Genomic DNA, 22134 nt, shown 5'->3' with positions numbered 1-22134 from the left:
TGTATATATATACATATATACATATATATGTATATATATATATATTTGATAATAAATAATAGTACAACCTAGAAGCTTGAATAGGGGTTAGAAACACAAATGTAGGCTGGACAGTGGTGGTGCACGTCTTTAATCCCAGCACTTGGGAGGCAGAGGCAGGTGGGTTTCTGAGTTTGAGGTCAGCCTGGTCTACAGAGTGAGTTCCAGGACAGCCAGGGCTATACAGAGAAACCCTGTCTCAATGCCCATCCCACCCCCCAAAAAAGGAACACAAATGTAGGTTTGTGGCCACAGGGAACTCAGCTGCTGCAATGCAGGTGAATGCCATCCCAACTCAGTTCCCAATGTGGATGAGAAATCCTTGAATGTGCAGGAGTAGAGTGTGGGGGACCGTGGTGTAAAACTATAGTCCCCAGGCCATTCTCCAGCCAGAAGGCTGACAGTTTTGTCTGTTGGGCAAGACCACAATGCCCAGGATTTTGGTTAGGGAGCTGCCTTCTTGTTGCTGCCAAGGAGTACTGTATGTATGTGTCCATTGGCAAAGGACAGTGGAGACACAGCTCAACTGTGAAGGGGGCAGTAGGACCAAAATCAGGCCTTACCAACATAAACTGAGGTGAACTCATAAACAAAGAAGATGAAATTCCATCCCTAGATCATGGACACTCAGTTTGTTCATAAAGTTTTGTTGGTAAATGGCCACACCCATTGGTTCCATTTATAGATGCCTTCTCTCAGCAAGAGCCCATGTATGATTGTCATGGAGAGCATTTGGCCTACAACTATCTTTCCCTTTAAAAATGTTGCCTGGTGGTAGTGGACCATGCCTTTAATCCCAGAACTCAGCAGGCAGAGGCAGGAAAATCTCTGAGTTCAAGGCCAGCTTGGTCTATAGAGTGAATTTTAGGACACCTGGGGCTATAGAGAGAAACCCTGTCTTGAAAATCCCCCTCACCTCTTACTCTTACTTCCTGCTTGCTTCTCTCTTGCCCTCTTGCTTCTCTCTTGCCCTCTTGGGTTCTCCCCTTCCTCATTCCCTTCCCTCCCCACTCTCTCCACGTGGCCATGGCCGATCTCTATATTTTAGAAAAGAGAAAAAGAAAAGAAAAGAAAATCCCCCTCAATACTATTAAATGCGTATGAATGTTTTCCCTACAGGCATGTTTGTACTACATGCATGCAGATGCCAGGAGAGGGTGTTAGATACCTTGGAACTGGGGTTAAAGATGATGGTGAGCCATCATGTGGATTCTGGGAATCAAACACAAAGATCCTTTGGAAGAACAAGTGCTCTAAGCCATGGAGCCATCTCCCACTGCTCCTGGCCATCTCAGCTTACAGGCAACAAGCAGGCTTCAGAAATGACTGTCATCTTAGTTACTTGGGAGGTTGAGGAAGGATAATTACCAATTCTAGACTAGCCTGGAAAAAGGAAAAGAATTGGAGGCATAATTCAGGAATAAACCCTGACTTAGACTCCCTCAGTGAGGGGCTGGGGGCCTGGCCAGGGGTGGAGCCCCTGCCTAGGGTCCTCCAGTGAGGGGCTGGGGGCCTGGCCAGGGGTGGAGCCCCTGCTTAGAGTCCTCCAGTGGCTGGAATCATGGTGGAGCTCACATCTAATATGAGGGAGAACCCAGATTTATGCTTAGAATTGCAGAAAAAGTTAATCCCAGTAAAAACTATGCATGTGAATTAAACACTCACATGAAGCCCCTACAGTCACCTAAAATCACTCACAGTCACCTACAGATATATACTGTCACCCACAGACACCATCAGTCATATACAAATCTCTACAGACACATACAGATTCCTACAGAAACTTACAAACTACTACAAACTCCTATAGAAATCTACAGACCCCTACAAATACATATATACACTTGTAACATACAGATGCCCACAGACTCCTACAGACATCTAAAGATTCCTACAGGCACCCACACCCACATCTTAACACCTATACCCTCATTCAGACACCCACAGACGATTGCTATAGTAACTATAAATCCCTACAGACACAGACTCACAAAGTCATCTACAGACACCTGTAGACTCTGAAACACACATACAGATTTCTACAGACCTCTAGAGAGTCCTACAGACACCTACAGTCACTTAGAGTTGCCCAGAGTCACCTACAACCACCCGTAGTAATTTAGTCACCCACAGACACCTACAGTCATAAACTCCCACAAAACCCAGACTTTACTGTCCTGTAGACACCCACAGATACCAGTCACCTACAGACTGCTATAGATGCTTACAGACACCTAAAAAAATCCCACAGACACCTACAAACTCCTACAGTCACCCACACAAATATAGGTTCATAAATTGCCTCCAGACATCTACAGTCACCTACAGATTCTTTCAGACTCCTATTGACACCAATAGACTTCTACAGAAAACAGTAGTCACTTACAGACAACTATAGATCCCTGGACACCCACAGACTTTGATAGTCACTTACAGACATCTACCTACACTGACAGAATTCTACAGACACTCACAGAGTATTACAGATACCTACCATCATGTACATATACGCACAGATCCCTAGAGACCCCCATAGACTACTGCAGACACCTACAGACACCTACAATTACTCATGGTCACTTACGGTCACCTGAAATTACCTGTAATTACCTATAGTCACAAACACAGACATCTACAGACACCTTCAGACTCCTACTGACACCCCATAGACTGTTACAGACACCTACAGATTCACTCCTACAGAAAGGTGTAGTCCTGTGAAAAGTATAGATTCCACCAGACAATTGTAGATTCCTACAGACTCCTGTAGTCACCTCTAGATACCTACAGATACCCATAATTCCTACAGAAATACAGATTTCTACAGACACACATAGACTCCTGCAGACACCTATAGAATCCTACAGACACCTAGAGGCTCCTATAGTAACCTTCACAGACTCCTACAAAAACCTACCTAACCCTCCAGACATATACATATACCTAGAGATGTCTGTGTAAACTTGTAGACACTAGCAGAATTCTACAGAAATGTACAAATACCTATAGACAATGAACAAATGTACACATTCATATAGACACCCACAGATGACTAAAGACACCTAAAAACTTGTACAGATACCCATACACTCCTTCAGGTACCTACAATTTCTCCAGACACAGACAATATCTTATATACACAAGAAGTGGAAAGTCAGTTGTATTGGATGGTTTTTTGCTCAGGCAAACATGTGAAGGAATGTTTTCTACTTCAAAGTAGATATGAGTGAATGGATGTTTCACTAAGACAGACTCGAAAAAAAAGTTTCACTGAAACATACACAGGAGAAAGGATGCTCTGCTAAAGCAAGCATGTGAAAGAACACGTGATGAAGGATTCTTCACTAACAGCATGCATGTATTTATTAGTGCCTTACATTGAGTAGTTGGGCTCCATTTGTTGAGACTCCATAAGAGAAATGAACCAAAAAACTTCTGGTGGTGCGCTGGTGGCTTCTTGCCTCTTCGGCAGACTCAGGCTGATTGGCAGGAAATTGTCAGTTGATATAGACTCGTGTGGAGTTTTGCTAAGACAGACTCACATGCTAAGGCAAGACCTGTGGAGGACACATAGATGTTTGGAGGGAGTACAAATAGGACTCAGTGGACTGTGAGAGGTGCTTGCTTGTGGAACTAGCTCTGCAATGCTTCTTTGTCTCCTGTTTTTGCTGATCTTCACTTCATTGAGAGAGGCACAGCCACGAACTCCTGGTGTTCTTGGTAGTCCTAATCTCTCTGCTGCCTGAGGCCTGGATGTTCCTGTCGTGCCACCGCTGCTGCTATCCCAACACTACTGAGCTGGACTGCTGGGATATCTATAAAGGGTCTGCAAGTGGATTGAGCTGCTGCTCCTGACCTGTAAACTGAACTGCTGATTTCCTGACAGCACAGATGGGATTTGCTCCAAAGAACCATTTCTAAACAGGTCCACTTCCCCCATACCCCATATCATAATAACCTTTCTTTTCCTCTACCCCTGGTGGGTGGTGGGCTAGAAGAGAGGTTAAAGCATTTAAGAAACATCATTAAAAGTAGGTTTTGAAAAATCTAAAACAGCACACACGCATACAAATATCACTGACACATACAGACTCCTACAGACATCTATAGACTCCTGCAGACACCTATAGACACCAGCCATCGCATACAGATACCTACAGATACTTGCAGACTGCTACAGTCACCAGGGGTCATCTACAGTCACCTACAGGTACCCACAGATATCGACAGTCATCTATAGACTCCAACAGACAGCTACAGTCATTTACAGTCACCTACAGTCACCTGTGATCACCTACACTTACCTATAGTCACCCATAGACATCAATAGAAACCAAAAGACATTCACAGATTCTTATAGACACCAATAAACTCCTATATACACGTAAAGATTCTTACAGGTACCTGCAGACTTCTGCACACACCTAAAGATGCCTAAGATACTCACAGATTCTGATAATCACATATGGACACCAACAGACTCCTATAAACACCTAATGACTCCTACAGGACCGTACAGTCCAGTACATACACCTAGAGACTTCTACAGAAACAACAGATACCTACAGACAACTATAGACCTAGAGACCTTGAGACTGCTACAGCCCCCTATGGATTCATACAGACTCCTACAGCCACCTACCAACTGCATTAGAAAGCTACAGATAAGCAAAGATGCCTCGAGACAACCTCAGACACCTATAGTCACCTTTAGACACTGCAGAAACTTACAAACTTCTACAAGTGCTTACAGACACCTAAGAACACCTACAGACCTTAGATAAACCTACAGTCTCTCAATTTTTTTTTTTTATTTTTAGTTTTGGTTTTGGTTTTGGTTTTTTCGAGACACAGTTTCTCTGTATAGCCCTGGTTGTCCTGGAACTAACTCTGTAGACCAGGCTGGCCTCGAACTCAGAAATCCTCCTGCCTCTGCCTCCCAAGTGCTGGGATTAAAGACATGCATCACCACTGCCAGGCTACAGTCTCCCAATGTTTTGCAGTTATATGTGGTCACCTACAAGTACCTAAATCCATCCACAGATATATATTTCCACAAACACCCACAAACTTTTACAGGCACAGAGATCTACAAACACCTACAGACTCCTACAGTCACCTACATTCTCCTATGGTTATCCACAGCCTCCTACAGGCATGTACAGATTGCTACAGACACCCACAGACTCGTATAGTTACCAACAGACACCTAGAGACACTCAGAGACACCTACAGAAGTCTACAGGTCCCAAAGACCTACAGACACCTACAGATTCTTATAGTCACCTAGAGACTTTTATAGACACAAAGAGATGCCTACGGACTCTAAAATTCAACTACAGATACCTATGGATATGTATATATACCTCACACTCTTACAGATACCTACAGACAAGTACAGTTATCTAGATGTGCCTACAGAGTCCTACAGACCTCCAAAGTCCTCCCCATACCTACAGACTTGGAAAGTCAACTACAGATTCCTATGGACCTTTACAGACACCAAGGGATGCCTACAGATATCTACAAATTGCAAGACTACTACAGACACCCACAGATGACTACAGATCCCTACAGAGATCTACAGACATCTACTGTCACTCACAAACAACAGACACACAGATATATTGAGACACATATAGACTCATACATACAGAGACCCGCACATTTTCACAGATACCTACAAATTCCTACAGACACCAATAATTTCCCATAAATAGCCTCAGACCCCCACAGATACATGCAGACTCTTGCAAACACTTAGAGAATGCTCTAGGACCTGTATGATCCTGCAGACACCTAGACATTCCCACAGACATGCACAGGTGCCTACAGACTCCTGAACACACCTACAGATTTTTACAGCTACCTATATACTCCTACAGAAACCTGCCAACTTTTAAAGAAAACTACAGATTCTTTTACAAACACCTATGGACTCCTACAGTTACCTTCTGACACCAGCAGACACCACCCATCATCTACAAACTCTTATAGTCACCCTTTGTCACTGACAGCCAGTTGTAAGTACTTACAGTCAAACACAGACATCTCCAGTCACCCACAGACCTGTAAAGACACTTACAATCACTTCTGGTCACCTGCAATTATCCATGATCACCTACCATTACCTTCAGTCAGCCACAGACACTTACAGATGCCCACAGACACCTGCAGATACCCACAGACACCTGCAGATACCCACAGATACCTGCAGATACCCACAGACACCTACAGATGCCCACAGACACCTGCAGATACCCACAGATATTTGCAGATACCCACAGACACCTGCAGATACCCACAGACACCTGCAGATACCCACAGACACCTGCAGATACCCACAGACACCTGCGGATACCCACAGACACCTGCAGATACCCACAGACACCTGCAGATACCCACAGACAGACACCTACAGATACCCACAGACACCTACGGACAGCTTTAGTCACCTACAGACAAGTGTAAATTCCTACAGATTCCTGTATATACTCACAGACTTTCATAGTCACATAAGACATACATAGACTCCTATAGATGCCTACACAATGCTACAGACACCTATAGACTCCTACAGTCACCACAGATACCTAGTCAACTACAGACCCTATTTATACCTATAGATACTTACAGCTACCCATCCATGGTCACCTAGAGGCACCTCCACTTAGCTACAGTCACTCATAGACAGCAGCAGTCATGAACAGACTCCCACAGATGCCTAAAGCCTATAGTCACCTACAGGTATCTCCACTCTCCCAGAGACAATTACAGTTATCTCCATTTGCCTATAGCTTCCTACAGACATCTATAGCTTCCCACAGACAGCCACAGATTCCTACCCCAACTATACATTCCTATAGACTCAGACTCCTATAGTTACTGATGGACACCTACAGTCACTTGAAGATACTTACAGACTCCTACAGATGCCTAAATTTCTAAAGACACCTATAGACACATAACAGACACATATGTGCTCCTCCACATGCCTACAAGCACCAAAGTCATGTATAGGCACCCACAGACACCAACCATCATGATCAGAAACTTACAAACACTTACAGATTCCTAGGGTCGCCTGTGGTCACCTACAGTCAAGTACAGTCACCTATAGATACTTACAGTCACTCACAGACAACTACAGTCACATATAGACTCTAACAGCCACCTACAGTCACTCAAAATTACAGTCATCCCATAAACACCTACAGACACCCTCAGACACCTACAGACACCTACCAACACTCTCAGACACTTTCAGACACTCCAAGACTTCTACAGACCCCTACAGACTCTAGAATTACCTTCAGCCACCTTTAGACTACTACAGACACCTATGAATTCTTAAAGACACCTACAGACACTTAAAGACTCCTACAGACACCAAAAGAAAACAGCCATTACCTACAAACTCCCACAGTCACCCATAGTCACCTACAGGCTGCTATAGGTACCTACAGTCATCCATGGAAAACCTACAGTATCCTTCATATACCTAGAGTCACTTAGTGTCACCCCAGGTCACTGTGATTACCTACCCTTACCTTCAATGAACCACAGACTCCTACAGACAAGTATAAATTCTAACAGTACTGTAGACTTCTACAGAAATCTACAGACTTGTATAGTCACCTACAGACTCCTACAGATACCTAGAGACATCTAAAACTCATACCAACAGACTAGCAAATTCCTACAGAATTTTACAGATACTCAGAGATACATACAGATACTTACAGACTCCAACAGACAACTACAGACACCTGCAGATGCCAGTAGACACCCACAGAATCCTATAATCAACTACAGTCACCTACAGCCTTCTACAAAACCCTATAAACACTCAAAGATACATAAAGACATGTACAAACTCTTATAGATACTCTGACACTAAGAAAACCTACAGAATCCTACAGACACCTAGAGGAACCTACAGTTACCTATAGACTCCTACAGCCACCTACAGACTCCTACTAATTTTTATACACACCCATAGATGACTACAGATATCTACAGATTCCAACACACGCCTACAAAAACCTATGGTCTCCTACAGAAACCTACAATCTTCTATAAACTCCCTCAGATACCACAGACACCTACAGATTCCTTCAGATCCCTATATACACCTTAAGATGTTTGCAAAACTCCTACCTAGACCTACAAACACATACAGACTCCTACAGACACCTAGAGGTTCCTATGGGTACCAAAGATGCCTACAGATACCTAATTCCCCTACAGACTCCTACAGCCACCCATAGCCTCATACAAACACACAGAAACTCCTACAAACAGCTATAGTCACCTACAGACAACTTTAAATTCTTACAGAACCCTACATACATTCAGAGACTTCCACAGTTATCTACAGACATGTACAGATTCCTATAAACATGTACATAATCCTACAGATACCTATAGACTCCTACAATCACCTACAGACACCTACTGACACCAGTAGTCAGTCAACTACAGATCCTACTGATACCTATAGACATATGGTCACTAGAGTCACTGACATGTACTTTTAGTCACCCAGATGTCACCTGTCATCTATAAAAACTTATAGTCTCCTACAGACAACACAGGTCACCAACAGTCACATACAAAGTCTCACAGACTTTGACAGACACCTGTTGTCACTTACAGTCATTTACAGGTAACTATGTTACCCACAGATACCTGGAGTTACCTGCAGAATTATTCAGACATATAATGACACATACACCTAGTGACTCTTTTTTTTTTTTAAAAGATTTTATTTATCTTATGTATGTGAGTACACTGTAGCTATCTTCAGACACACTATCAGATCCCACCATGTGGTTGCTGGGGATTGAACTCAGGACCTCTGGAAAAGCAGTCAGTGCTCTTAACCACTGAGCCATCTCTCCAGCTCCACCTAGTGACTCTTACAGAAACCCAGACACCATCAGATTTCTACAGGAAGATAGAGACACCTACAAACACCTATAAACTCATACAGACTCTTTCATAAACTCACAGATTCCCATAGTCACTACAGACACCTATAGACATCTATATCATCCAACAGATGTCTACAGACAGTACAGACTCTGTCTCTGTCTCTGACTCTCTTTCTCTCTCTCTCTCACACACACACACAGTCCTTCAGATACCTACAATCCGTCTAGACACAGACAATATCCTATACATACCTACAGATATCACAACACGTTGACATATATGCACACATACATATATTGACATGTATAGATCCACAGACACCAGCAGTCACCTACAAACTCTTAAAAATACCTACAGACTCCTACAGTCAGTCTTAGTTACCTAAAGTCCTCTACAGGTACCTACAGTCACCCAGAGACTGTTATAGTCACCTACATACACTTACAGCCTCCTATAGATGCCCATAGATGCCTACAGTAAATGCCTAAAGATTCCTACATACTACCTTCGGATGCTTACAAAGTCCTACAGATACATAGAGGCACCTGCAGACTCCTACGAGTATCTATAGAGTCCTGTAGTCACCTGTAGATACCCATAGATACCAGCTGTCACATACAGATGCCTACAGATACTTACAGACTGCCGCAGTCACCTACAGGTGACACAGACACCTCCAGACACCTATAGACTCCAACAGATACCTATGGTCACTAACAATCACTCAGTCACCTGCGATCACCTATAGAAACCTACAGATACCACAGACTTTTATAGACACCCACAAATTCTTATGGACACTTAAAGATTCTTACAAAAACCCACAGACTCCTGCAAACACCTATAATTCTTAAGATACCACAAACCCTGACAATCACCTACAGACACCAAAAGATTTCTATAAACACCTAGAGACTCCTACAGAAACAACAGATACCTAAACACACCTCCAGACGACTATAGACCTAGAGACTACAATAGCCACCTACAGAGTCACACAGATTCCTACAGATGCCTACAGTCTCCATCAGAAAAGTACAGATGGCTGCAGATAACTATATACACCAAAGGACACCTACAAACTCGAGACAAGTACAGTCACTTACTTGTCATCTAAGTGGTCACCCACAGACACAAAATCCCACAGAAACCTACAAACTTCTACAGACACAGACAGACTTCTACAAACTCCTAAAGACTCCTATGGTCACCTACATCCTCCTAGGGACATCTAGACCCTCCTAAAGACATGTACAGATTCCTACAGAAACCCACAGACTCATATAGTTACCAACAGGCTTACAAACTTCTACAGACACCTAGACACACTTGTAGATGCCTACATGTCCCAAACTCCTACAGATTCCTGAGTAACCTAGAGAGTTTTGCATACACCAAGAGATGCCTACAGACACCTATGGACTCCAAAAGACAACAACAAACATCACAAATGCCTACATATATCCATACACTCCTACAGATAGCTACAGACACCTACAGACATTTAGAGTTACCCATAGTCTCCTACATACCTCCAAATTCCTCCAGATACCTAAAGACTTTTACAGTCATCTACAGACTCCCACAGACTTTTATAGACACCAAATGACACCTACAGACACTCACAATCTTTTTTTTTTTTTTTTTTTGAGACTGGGTTTCTCTGTGTAGCCATGGCTGTCCTGGAACTCACCCTGTAGACCAGGCTGGCCTCAAACTCAGAAATCCACCTGCCTCTGTCTCCCAAGTGCTGGGATTAAAGGCGTGCGCCACCACTGCCCAGTGCTAAGGACTTTTACAGCACTCCTACAGACTTCTCTAGACATCCACAGGCTCCTGAAGACACCTTAACACTTCTACAAACTCCTACTGAAATTACAGGCAGCAACAAACTCCTTTTTGTTTTTAAAGATTTATTTATTTATTATATGTAAGTACACTGTAGCTGTCTTCAGACACCCAGAAGAGGACATCAGATCTCATTACGGTGGTTGTGAGCCACCATGTGGTTGCTGGGATTTGAACTCAGGACCTTCAGAAGAGCAGTCAGTGCTCTCAACCACTGAGCCATTTCTCCAGCCCAGCAACAAACTCCTAAATACACCTACGGATATCCACGTACTCCTTCATATACCTGCAAACAGACACAGACTCCTACAGACATCTAAGGACACCCAAACTTCTACAGATACCTACAGAATCCTACAGATTCTCACCAACCTGTACAGACAGACACCTATAGACTCCTACATACTCTTAAAGAAAGGTACAGACTCCTATGGACTCCTACAGTCACTCACAGACACCCACAGGCACCAGTAGTCAACAGACTCATTCAGATACCTACAGACTCCTACTGCCACCCACCTACATACACTTATGGTCACTTAAAGACTCATACAGGCACTGACAGTTACTCAGTCACATTCAATCACATGCGATCACCTAAACGAACAAAGAAAAAGCCACTCAGCAACGCCTACAAAAACCCGACACCTTCAGATCTGCAAATACTTCTACAGACATAGACAAAATCCTGCAGATATCTCCAGGCTCCTACTGCCATCTATAACCACCAACAGACTCCTACAGACACCTATAGACCCAGAGACACATACAAACACCAGCCATGCCCTACAAACTCCTGATGCCATTCATGGTCTCCTACAGGCATCTACATACACCTACAGCGACATACAGATATCTACAGTCACTCTCTATCACCTACAGTCACTCGCTACTACCTACCCTTACTTACAGTTACCAAGAGACAACTACAGACACTTATAGACACACCCATAGAAATCAGCAGACTTAGCAGGGTGGTGGTGGCGCACGCCTTTAATCCCAGCACTTGGGAGGTAGAGGCAGGCAGATTTCTGAGTTCAAGGCCAGCCTGGTCTACAGAGTGAGCTCCAGGACAGCCAGGGCTACACAGAAAAACTGTCTCGAAAAACAAAAAGAAAGAAAGAAAGAACCAGCAGACTCCTACATACACTTATAGACTCCTACCAACTTTTACAGACACCCATAGACACCTGCAGATTTCTACAGTAACTATAGATTTCTATAAGCACCCCCAGACCCATATAGTCACCTACAGACACCTACATATTCTAGCAGCCATCTAGAGACTCCTGTAAAATATTATAGACACCAGAGATGCCTACAGACACTTATAGATTCCAACAGAGAACTACAAACACACATAGATGCCCAAAGATACCTACAGACGTCCACAAATACTTGCTGTCACCTACAAACTCCTACAATCACTCATGGTTACCTGCAGTCACCTACAGATACCTAAAATAACTAGAGTCCTACAGAAGCCTACAGACGTGTATAGTCACCTACAAACATGTAGAGACTTTTTTGTTTTGTTTTGTTTTTTATTTTTGTTTGTTTGTTTTTTGAGACTTCTCTGTGTAGCCCTGGCTGTCCTGGAACTCACTCTGTAGACCAGGTTGGTCTTGAACTCAGAAATCTGCCTGCCTCTGCCTCCCAAGTGCTGGGATTAAAGGCGTGCGCCACCACTGCCCGGCTATGTAGAGACTTTTAAAGACACCCACAGACAACATCTGTCACTTACACACTCTTACAGAGATTTGCAGACTCCCACAATCACCTATGGTCATCTACAGTCACCTACAGGTGCCGACAATTACTCAGACACCTACAGCCACACACTGACTTCTATAGATACCCACAGCCATTTACAGGCACCCGCCTTTGCTTACAGTCACCTGCGATCATCTACAGGTACCCAGGGATACCCATAGGCTTCTATAGACACCTACAGACAAGCTGTATTACCTACCAACAGCTATAGACTCATACAGTCACCCACAGACACACCAGCAGTCACTACAGGACTTCTGTAAACTCCTACAGACCTAGACGCCTGTAGTCATCTAGAGTCACCTACAGACTCTTACAGACACCTATGGTCATCAGCAAACACCTGCTATTCCCCCTGGTGTCCCGTACCCTACCCAGCATCCTCAGCCAGCTATGGCGACTTGCAGTCCTATTCTGCCCTCTACTGTTCGCATCCAGCGTTGCACCTATTGCTGCCAGTTTGAATGGACTGCAGTCTCCTTTGCCCAGGGTAAGACACAACAGCTCCTATGCAGCTGCAGGGGCTCGGAAAGGTGTGGGACAGATCTAACCTCTTGGCACTGTGTGGTGTACAAAGGCCCTGAGTTCAGTTCCTATCACTGCCTGGCTTCACATTTTGATGTCTGGGGTTTGTGATGTATACAACACCCTAGGAGCTTCTGTTTTTTTCTGTTGATATTTTTTTGTTTACTCTGATTTAAAAGGGTTTGGGCATCCTGAGCTCAGCCTTAGTCTGTGGCCTCCACCTGTGCCAAGCCAGGCAGTGAATGTCTTGTAGCCCAGGCTGGCTTGGAAGTCAGTATGTAGCCAAGGATGACCTGCCTCCACCCCCTGGGCTCTGGGATGACACTATGATCACATGGTGTTCTGCCCACTAAGACAGATATAAGTTCATAAACAACCTAGATATTTTTTTCTCCAAGCTTGGGACAGGAAGGGTCCCCTAAGGAGCTGACTCTCCACAGCCCAGCTTAGACATTTGATTCCTCAGTGGATACAATGCACAGGGATCATAGTTTGGAGGCCACATGGCATCATGACTGTAGGGGCAATGTGAGCAAAGGCTATGGGGTAGAATCCTACACACAGAGCCCCAGAGGGTCTATCCTCAGACCCCTGAGAACATCCTTGCCTCTGACTCCCCAGAGGCCACAGGCTGCATCACCTGCATCCTCCACCACAGACGCAATGCCTGTGCCCCTCAAATTGGGTGGCATTGGGGGGGCAGCTCCAACCCCAGCTGCGCCAGCTGGGAACAATCCCAGGAACGGGTCATTAGGAGATGGGCTGGGGCGGCTGCTCCTGAGCACACAGACAGCATTTAATTTTCCACTGATTTCTCTGTGGTGGGTCTCAAGTCCCGGGGGGGCAGTTACCCCAGAGAGTGCCCACAGCAGGCAGAGGGAGTAGGAGGGAGCTGGGAGAAGTAGACCTGGCATCAGGTGGAGCCTTTGCCGCACCCTGACCTGCACCACACAGTCCATGGCGTGAGAAGCAGAGACACAGGAGCAATCTGGACGTGGCTGCTATTGTGAAATTCATCTGTCACTGCTGCTGCTGCTACATGAAAGTCATAGGATACCTCTGTTCTTCCAGCATGTGGGGCCTGGGACAGAACTCCAAAGTCTGGTAGCCTCTTGACAAGGACAGACTGAACTGATTCCTTTTTCCTGAAAAGCTTTGCACCCCCCCCCCAAGACAGGATCACTCTGTGTAACCGTGGCTACCCTGGAACTTGATATGTGGATGAAGTTGACCTTGAATTCAAAGATCTGCCTGTCTCTGCCTCCCAAACACTGGAATTAAAGGGGTGCACCACCACCACCCAGCTAGTGTTGGCATTCTTTACATGAAACATCTAAAAGAAAATGTCAAGGTGAGAAAACTCTATAAGCCAACAGAGACCAACATATTACCAACCCAGCATCCATCCATCCATCCATCCACCCACCCTTCCATCCATCCACCCACCCACCTATCCACCCATCCATCCATCCACCCATCCATCCATCCACCCACCCATCCATCTACCCACCCATCCATCCACCCAACCACCCATCCATTCACCCATCCATCCACCCATGTACCCATCCATCTACCCATCTATCCATCCATCCATCCATCCATCCATCCATCCATCCATCCATTCATCATCCATCCATCCACCTACCCACTCACCTATCCATCTACCCATCCACCCATCCATCCATCCACCCATCCATCCATCTACCCACCCACCCAACCACCCATCCATCCATCCACCCACCCACCCACCCATCCATCCATCCACCCACCCATCCATCCATCCATCCACCCACCTAGCCACATGGATGGGTGGGTGGATACTGGGTAGATGATATGTTGTTCTCTGTTGGCTTAAAAGGTTTGCTCGCCTTCTAAATTAGACAATTGTCTTCTTGCCTCATGCAAAGAAACACTAGCTGGACTGTGTATGACTTGTCTCTACCCCCTGGTTTGTCAATACTTCCAGCTTCTTCTGTCCTCCAAAGGCCTGCGTTCAAATCCCCATCTCCTGCTCTTTCCTCGTGGACAGTGAACTGTCCTTCACCGCTCCATTTCCATGTTTTCTGCATGTTGAGGGCTGGCATCCTCTGTGCCCAGCCTCTGGAGCTGTGGGTGTCAACAGTTCCGACGCTGCCCCCATGCCCCCAGCTTGGCCCTGCTCTGTCTTTCAACTGGGTCTCCCGCCTTCCTCTGTCCCCCAACATCCCGCCGGGCGCTCTGGGGAACATTCCGTGGTTTGCAGCAGACTGTCCGGCTCCGCGGAGCCTCAGATGTGGGCAGAGTGGGCGGCGGCCTGGCGGGCGCGGGCTGGGGAGACAGCGACCAGGGACCCTGCGCTCCAGTTTGGTGCAAGAGTGGTGGGTGGCGCAGAGCAGCAGCGGAAGGCAGCAAGCACCCACTTGGTAACTAGGGAACACCACCTGTCTGCTGTCCTCCATGGCTCCTTGAGCCTGCAGTCCTCCCTACAACATCCAGCCCTGGCCTCTGCCCTAGGATGCGTGTGCTGCAGCCTCACACGTCTCCTCCCAGCTCCTTCTCCAGGCTCCATTTTGCCCCGGGGCTTTTGTAGCCTCTGTCCCATGGGCCTCTTCTTCCAAAGCTGACTTCCTCCACTCTGTCTCCCTACTCATCTGTCGGGTGCTCCAGGACACATAATCGGTGCCCAATCAAGGCGGCCGTGGTGGACGTCCTTCTGGAATTTAACCACAATCCCTCCTGCCTGGTTTCTGTGACTGTTACACAGTTCCTGACTCATCCCGTGGAGAGCCCTTCACAGAGACCGCGTCACCCACCCATCCCCCACTCTAGTGGATGAGGAAACTGAGGCAGGGAGAGTCCGCCGTGATTGTTCTTGAACAAATCATTAGGACCATGGACAGTGTGGTCTGTCACTGCCTCCGCCTTCTGTCGCCGCGTCTAAAGCGTGGTTAGTAGGGAGAGACCCTGGGTCAGCCCAGATGAGAGCTATGAGTCTCACAGTAAGGTTGGGTAGTGGGGACAGGAGGTGTGGACGGCCAATCAGCAAGTTCCAGGCAACAGAGGCCCTGTCTCACAGGACCCCTCCCCAGCCTCTACAGGCATGCAAGGGAATGCACACACAGGAATGATTGCCACTGTGCTGAATCCCCTTCCTCTGGCTGGATACACACTAGTTCACCATAAAGGTCTGCTTTTTTTGTTTTCGATTTTTAAAGATTTATTTTTTTTATTTATGTGAGTACATATTTTTATTTATATGTAGCTGTCTTCAGACACACACCAGAAGAGTGCATTAGATCCCATTACAGATGGTTGTGAGCCACCATGTGGTTGCTGGGAATTGAACTCAAGACTTCTGGAAGAGCAGTCAGTGCTCTTAACCACGAAGCCATCTTTCCAGTCCCTGTTTTATTCCTTACAGTGACTCCAGGGCTTTTGCACAAGCTGGGGGAAATGCTTTACTACCTACACACCAGCCACCTCCAAAAAAAAAATTTTTTTTGAGACAGGGTCTCATTGTGTAGCTCAGGCTGTCCAGAACTGTCTCTGTAGACCAGGCTAGCCTCAAGCTCGCAGAAATCCACCCGACTCTTTCTTTTGGAGCTAGGGCTGGATTTCTTCCACTATCTGCAGACCCTACAGACCGGGCTTCTTCTTGAACCCGGGTCACATCCGGGTGGCCTGAAAACACCCCACTGGAACATCCCCCATATGCCACGTCATTGCCAGCTGTGCATCCTCCCTTAGAACCAAAGGGCTTTCAAAGAGATCCAGTGTGAGTCCCAGCTGGACCAACACTTCCATCTCCCATCTCCCTCAGGGTCACAGCCCAAGCCCTCTCTGCCCCTACTGTCCTGTAGCCTTCCCTGTCCCTCCCTCCCTCTGCCTACTCATGGGGTTCTCCTCCATTACTGCACTGTGCCCCAGGGCCTTTGGTTGGACTCTGGCTGGGAATTCTGCAGTTACTTTAGTAACCCCTCTGGCAAATTCCACCATCCATTCACCTTAGCTCAGATCTCTCCTCCTCAGGAGGCCACCCTGGCTCCCCGCCTGTGTAGTCCCCTGCCTTCCACCACCCTGGCTCCATGCACACACACACACACACACACACCCCGTGGTCCCCTGTCTTCCTCCACTCTATTTTTCATCTATTATACATCATTAATTTAACCCCCCCCCCAGAGTTCTAGTCAAAAGAACTGGGGACAGACCGTGGACACAGTAGGTGTTCAATAAATGCTGACAGAGCTGTGGAATGCTCCACAGGGACGCCTGTCGCTGCAGATTCTCTGCATTTCTCAGGGAAACTGCCTGGCTGCCCTGGCTGGGTCACACATCAATCACTACTAGGGGTCGCCATCCACAACCAGGTGTGTCACCCCACGTCAAGGCCCAATTGTCCCTGGGACCTTCGGAGCAGAATTCGAGACACCTCACAAGTCCCAGCCACAGACTTCACCCCCCCTCCTCAAATCTGTGACCCAGAGAGGGTGAGACACAGTGCAAGGACTCAGAGCAGTGTGTGACCCGGAACTGCATGGAGAGCAGCAGCAAGTAACCAAATGGCTCTCGGTCAACTGGATGCCTAGGACATGAGGCTGAGGCTGCCCTCTCTCGTACCCCACCCTCAACACTTCCCACAGAAGCTTCCAGAAGGATTCCTACGTTAGGCAACCTCCACCGACAGGAAAACAATCCCTCCATTTCCCTTCAGCAAGTCAACATCACCCCAAGTGGGTGCACTTCCAACCTGGATACAGAGACGCCTGAGGTCAAATGGGTCACACAGTCGAACCTTCAGCTTGGGGCCCTGGGGATCCCCAGAGCCCCTGAGCGTGCCCAGCTCAGGTTGGGAGTCTGTCTGGTCCCAGGATGAGGCCTAGTGGCTTCAGCCACTTTGCCAGGTAGGAGACACGAAAGTAGCCCCATCACCCTATCTGCCTTGGTCTCCCCACTTGTGAGCATGCAGAGGGGTCCCCACACCCTCCTGAGCCACCCTGCTGTGGCGGGCCCCTGCGCACTCACCATCCACCACATCTTCGCAGTCATGTCGTAGCACAGCTGCCATTTGACCGACGTCTCCCCTGGCTTCCCGGATACCGGGGGCCCCGGGACCTCCATGTTGGGCCAAGATGTCCCCGACTCACCGGAGGTCCCAATGCTCTGCTCCTGTGGAGCTCAGTGAGTCAGAGGAGGAGGGTGCCCGGGACAAGGGGAGGGGGGACAAGGCCAGGGAGCTAGAGAGCTGGAGGGCGGGGACAGAGGCCACCCACAGCCCAGGAGGCGGCTGCAATCACAGCGGCCCAGGATTTGTGAATGACACCCCCCCTCAGCCCCTCCCGGAAGCACTGCGGCTGTCCCTGCCTGCCAATCTGGGGGCATACTAGGAACTCAGACCAAGGATGCAAGGGCTCTTCCACCTCCAGGGAACTCGGGTGAGAAGGGAAGGCTGGGGTGTCTACGCTTGAGTCTGGAGACAGCTTGAGGCTGTGTGAATGTGGGTGACTGGCTTGGCCTCTCTGAGCATCTGTTTTTAAATGAGGAAACTAAGAACTAGGCCGGGGTGGGACCACACAAGTCTGTCATGTCAGCATTTAGGAGGCTGAGGCAGGAGGATTGTGGTGAGTTTGGGGCTAGCCTGGGCTACATAGTGAAATTCTGCCCCCAAAACAAAAATGCCAAAAAGCAAACAAAACCCAAAAACATCAATGTTCTTGTTGTTTTGTATTTTTTGTTCATTCTCCCAGTAGCAAAGGTGGAGAGGAGGGCAGGAGGCAGATTCCATCTCCTTAGTTTATTATCACTGTGAATTTATGGAGCATAAATGTGTGCCCAAGACAGAGGGTAGGGGCTCTGCTGCTGGAAGCATTGATGGCTTGGATCTACACCAGCAAAAGGAAGGACTAAAGGTGGACTCTAGGAAGAACATCCCAGAAGAAAAGATGCCTGCTGGCTGGAACTGGCCTCCACTCTTCTGTGAGGGGGACATGTTTGGGGGCTTGGATGCTGGGCTGGGTGATTGTCCCTTCCTCTGGATTCCCCTTCCTTTCACCATTTAAGACTCCTATGCATCCTTCAAAACCCCCAGCCCTGCCATTCTTTCTCCAAAGGGCAGGCTGGGGAGGCTCAGAGTTCAGTCAGGGACCCAGGGCTGCGTGGCTCCTCTGCCATAGAACACTGACTCTTATTTTCTTTAAGTTTCTCCCTCTTTGCCCCCATTTTACAGACAAGAAAGCTGAGTCTCAGAGAGGGCAAATGTCACATAGTCCAACTTCATGGCACCCAGGTGGGCACCAGGCACAGAGTGAGTTCTCTGCCTTAGGTTTGTTGACCGAGTCATGGAGCAGGGTTGTGCTAACCATGGACAGCCCATTGCTTGCCACGGAGCTTTTCAGTGTCCCTTGGGTCTGGTTGGTGACCAAAAAGAAGAGTCAGGTGCCCCCCTCCCAGCAGCCGCTTCACCCCACCAGCAGCCATACACCCCCTCCAATGTAGCTGTCTATACCCCAGCAGCCACACACACCTCGAATCTGTGCCCTCCCCCAGCATCCCCGCCCCCTGCCCTAACAGCCCCATAGCCTCACCTTTTCCCACTCAGCCTCACAAGGTCAAGCCTCATCCCCAGCACCTGCACACTGCCTGCCCACCCCCCGCCCCGCAGCCATATGCCCCTTCCCCTGGCAGTTGCACCCCCTAGCAGCCTCATCTCTCACAATCGCACCCCCTCCAGTATCAACCCCCACAGCCACCCCCACTGTAGCCCTACCTTCCCCCAGTTGCAATCCCTTCCGCCATACTGCCCCCTTATGCCCCGCCCCATAGTTGTGCACCTCTACCACTGGCAGCCCCTCCAGTCTTATCTCCCTTCCCTGGCGGTCACACCCCCAGTCACAACCCATCTCCAACAGTCACACCTTCCCAGCCCCAGTCAATACCCCCAACAGCCCTACCCAACCTGCAGCCCTACTCCCCCGCCAAGCCCTCTCGCAGCCCTACCCCATGTGCCTACCATCACAGCTTCAACCCATCTCTGGCGGTTGGACCCTCCTCTCCATTCCCCGGCCACCCGGACCTCCCTCTCCTGCAGCCTTACCCTCCAGTCGCCTCCCCCCGCACTGTACACCCGCAGCAGTAATTTGCCTAGGTATCTTGTAGTCTCCCTCTGCCCCCATTCTGTCCAGTTACCCCAGATACAGAGTCAAGAGGGCAAGAGACAGGGATGGGAGGTGGGAGACAGAGAGAGGGGTCACTGTCCAGGCCTACCCGTCTCCAGACACCCCATGCCTCAGGTTCCTTAGCTGCAGAAAGAGGGGGTGAGGGCTCTGTGACCCCTCCCTCTGGTTTTGACCAGGCTGAGGGTAGAGGCTGTTGGGAGAGTGATGGACTGCGCAGGCGCAGCCCCAGAGCCCCAGAGGAACCCGGTGGGGAGGAGGCTCCTGGTGAAAATATGAGGACCAGAGTTCGAGTCCACAGCGCTCATGTCAAAACCTTGATGATGTCAGAGCTGCTTCATGGCTGGGAGGCAACAAAGCCCTGAGGACGCAGGGGCATTGCCACCAAGTAACCGTTCTTCTCATATACAGATCATCTCCTGCATTTTGTCATAGTCAGGGGCATCCAGAAAGCTGAGTACTAACTCTCCAAAGAGCCTTAGGAAGTCAACACACTTCTATGTAGCCCAGGCTGGCCTGAAAGTCCTTGGCTCAAGTAATCCTCTTGCCTCAGCCTGCTGAACCATTTTGTAGGTAGGCTGTTTATCTTTTAAAAATAATTAATTTCCATTTGAAATGAACTTGTCTTAATTTCATTTTGAAATTTACCTTACAACTTACTTATTTTCTTTCCTGTAGTCTCCTCTCTTCTATTTTATTATTCTGTTTTCAGAGCTGATCTCATGATGTTTCGTAGGCTGGTCCGCCTCTCCCAGGTGAGGGTTGTCTTTGCCGATTGCTTCCATTTCTAGGGGTAACTGCTGAGAACCACCTGTGCAGCCCCACCCTATACACAGAACAAGCCTGGCCTTCCGGGTAGGAAGAGGGCATTCTTGGGAGCGTGGGAGAAAGGGGTGCCCGGATGCCTGCTGGAGAAGCTGGCGGGTGGGGGGAGGCTAGCTGGGGGGACACGTTGATTTTGCAGATTTTAGGGGGAAAAACATGATTTTGTTTTTGGTTTTGGAGAGAGGGCTTCTCTGTGTAGCCCTTCCTTTTGTGGATTTTGCTCTGTGGACTAGAGCTGGCCTCAAACTCAGGAGATACACCTGCCTCTGCCTCCTGTGGGGTTAAAGATGTGCAGCTACCATGCCAGCTCAGAAAACCATGTTGTTTTTTTTTCTTTTCCTTTTTTAAAAGAATTATTTATTTTATGTACATTATAGCTGCCTTCAGACACTCCAGAAGAGGGCATCAGATCCCATTACAGATGGTTGTGGGCCACCATGTGGTTGCTGAGAATTGAACTGGAAGACCTCTGGAAGAGCAGTCAGTGCTCTTACCACTGAGCCATCTCTCCAGCCCTCAGAAAGACATGCTTTATTCACACATTGGAATATTACTCAGTTCCAAACAAGAAGCGCACCACGGCGGGAAAACAAGGTGACAGATAATCCCTATTAACAAGTAAAACTTTTATTAAATAAACTTTTAGGTTTTTGTTTTTCTTTTCCAGACCAAGGAGAGATGATTTGACGTTGAGAAGCTCGCTCTCCTTCGCACACGGAACAGGAGGCACGGGGACTCTAACCCCACGTTCCCTCTCCACCCTCGGCCTTCCCTCTCTGCTCGTCTCCAAAATTGAAGTTTGAAATTTCACGAAATTCATTGTAGCAGAAATTAAGCCCGTTGTACAAATCACATAGGGTCTCTCGCGTGGAGTATAAAAATGGTATTTACAGCTCGTAAACATGAACTAGACGGTGAGCACGCCAGCGTACGCCAGCACGCACTCAGCGGGCAACCTGCATGGGGCAGGGGTGGGGGGAAACACAGCAGCGGGCAACCTGCATGGGGCAGGGGTGGGGGGAAACACAGCAGCGGG

General features: G+C 47.8%; 1 long non-coding RNA gene across 1 annotated transcript; it reads right to left on the bottom strand.

The window, feature by feature from the left end:
• Nucleotides 1–3380: 3380 nt before the first annotated feature.
• Nucleotides 3381–20467, bottom strand: LOC116075727. Its single transcript, XR_004112697.1, has 3 exons — nucleotides 20365–20467; nucleotides 18127–18270; nucleotides 3381–3596 (listed from the first exon to the last, which is right to left on the bottom strand). It is a non-coding gene; the product is annotated as an uncharacterized LOC116075727 (long non-coding RNA).
• Between the last annotated feature and the right edge of the window lie 1667 nt (nucleotides 20468–22134).

This window comes from Mastomys coucha, unplaced genomic scaffold (genome assembly GCF_008632895.1).
Source record: "Mastomys coucha isolate ucsf_1 unplaced genomic scaffold, UCSF_Mcou_1 pScaffold4, whole genome shotgun sequence".
NCBI classification, from domain to species: Eukaryota; Metazoa; Chordata; class Mammalia; order Rodentia; family Muridae; genus Mastomys; species Mastomys coucha.
Note: the sequence above shows the minus strand (reverse complement) of the source record. Positions and strands in the feature narration are given on the sequence as shown.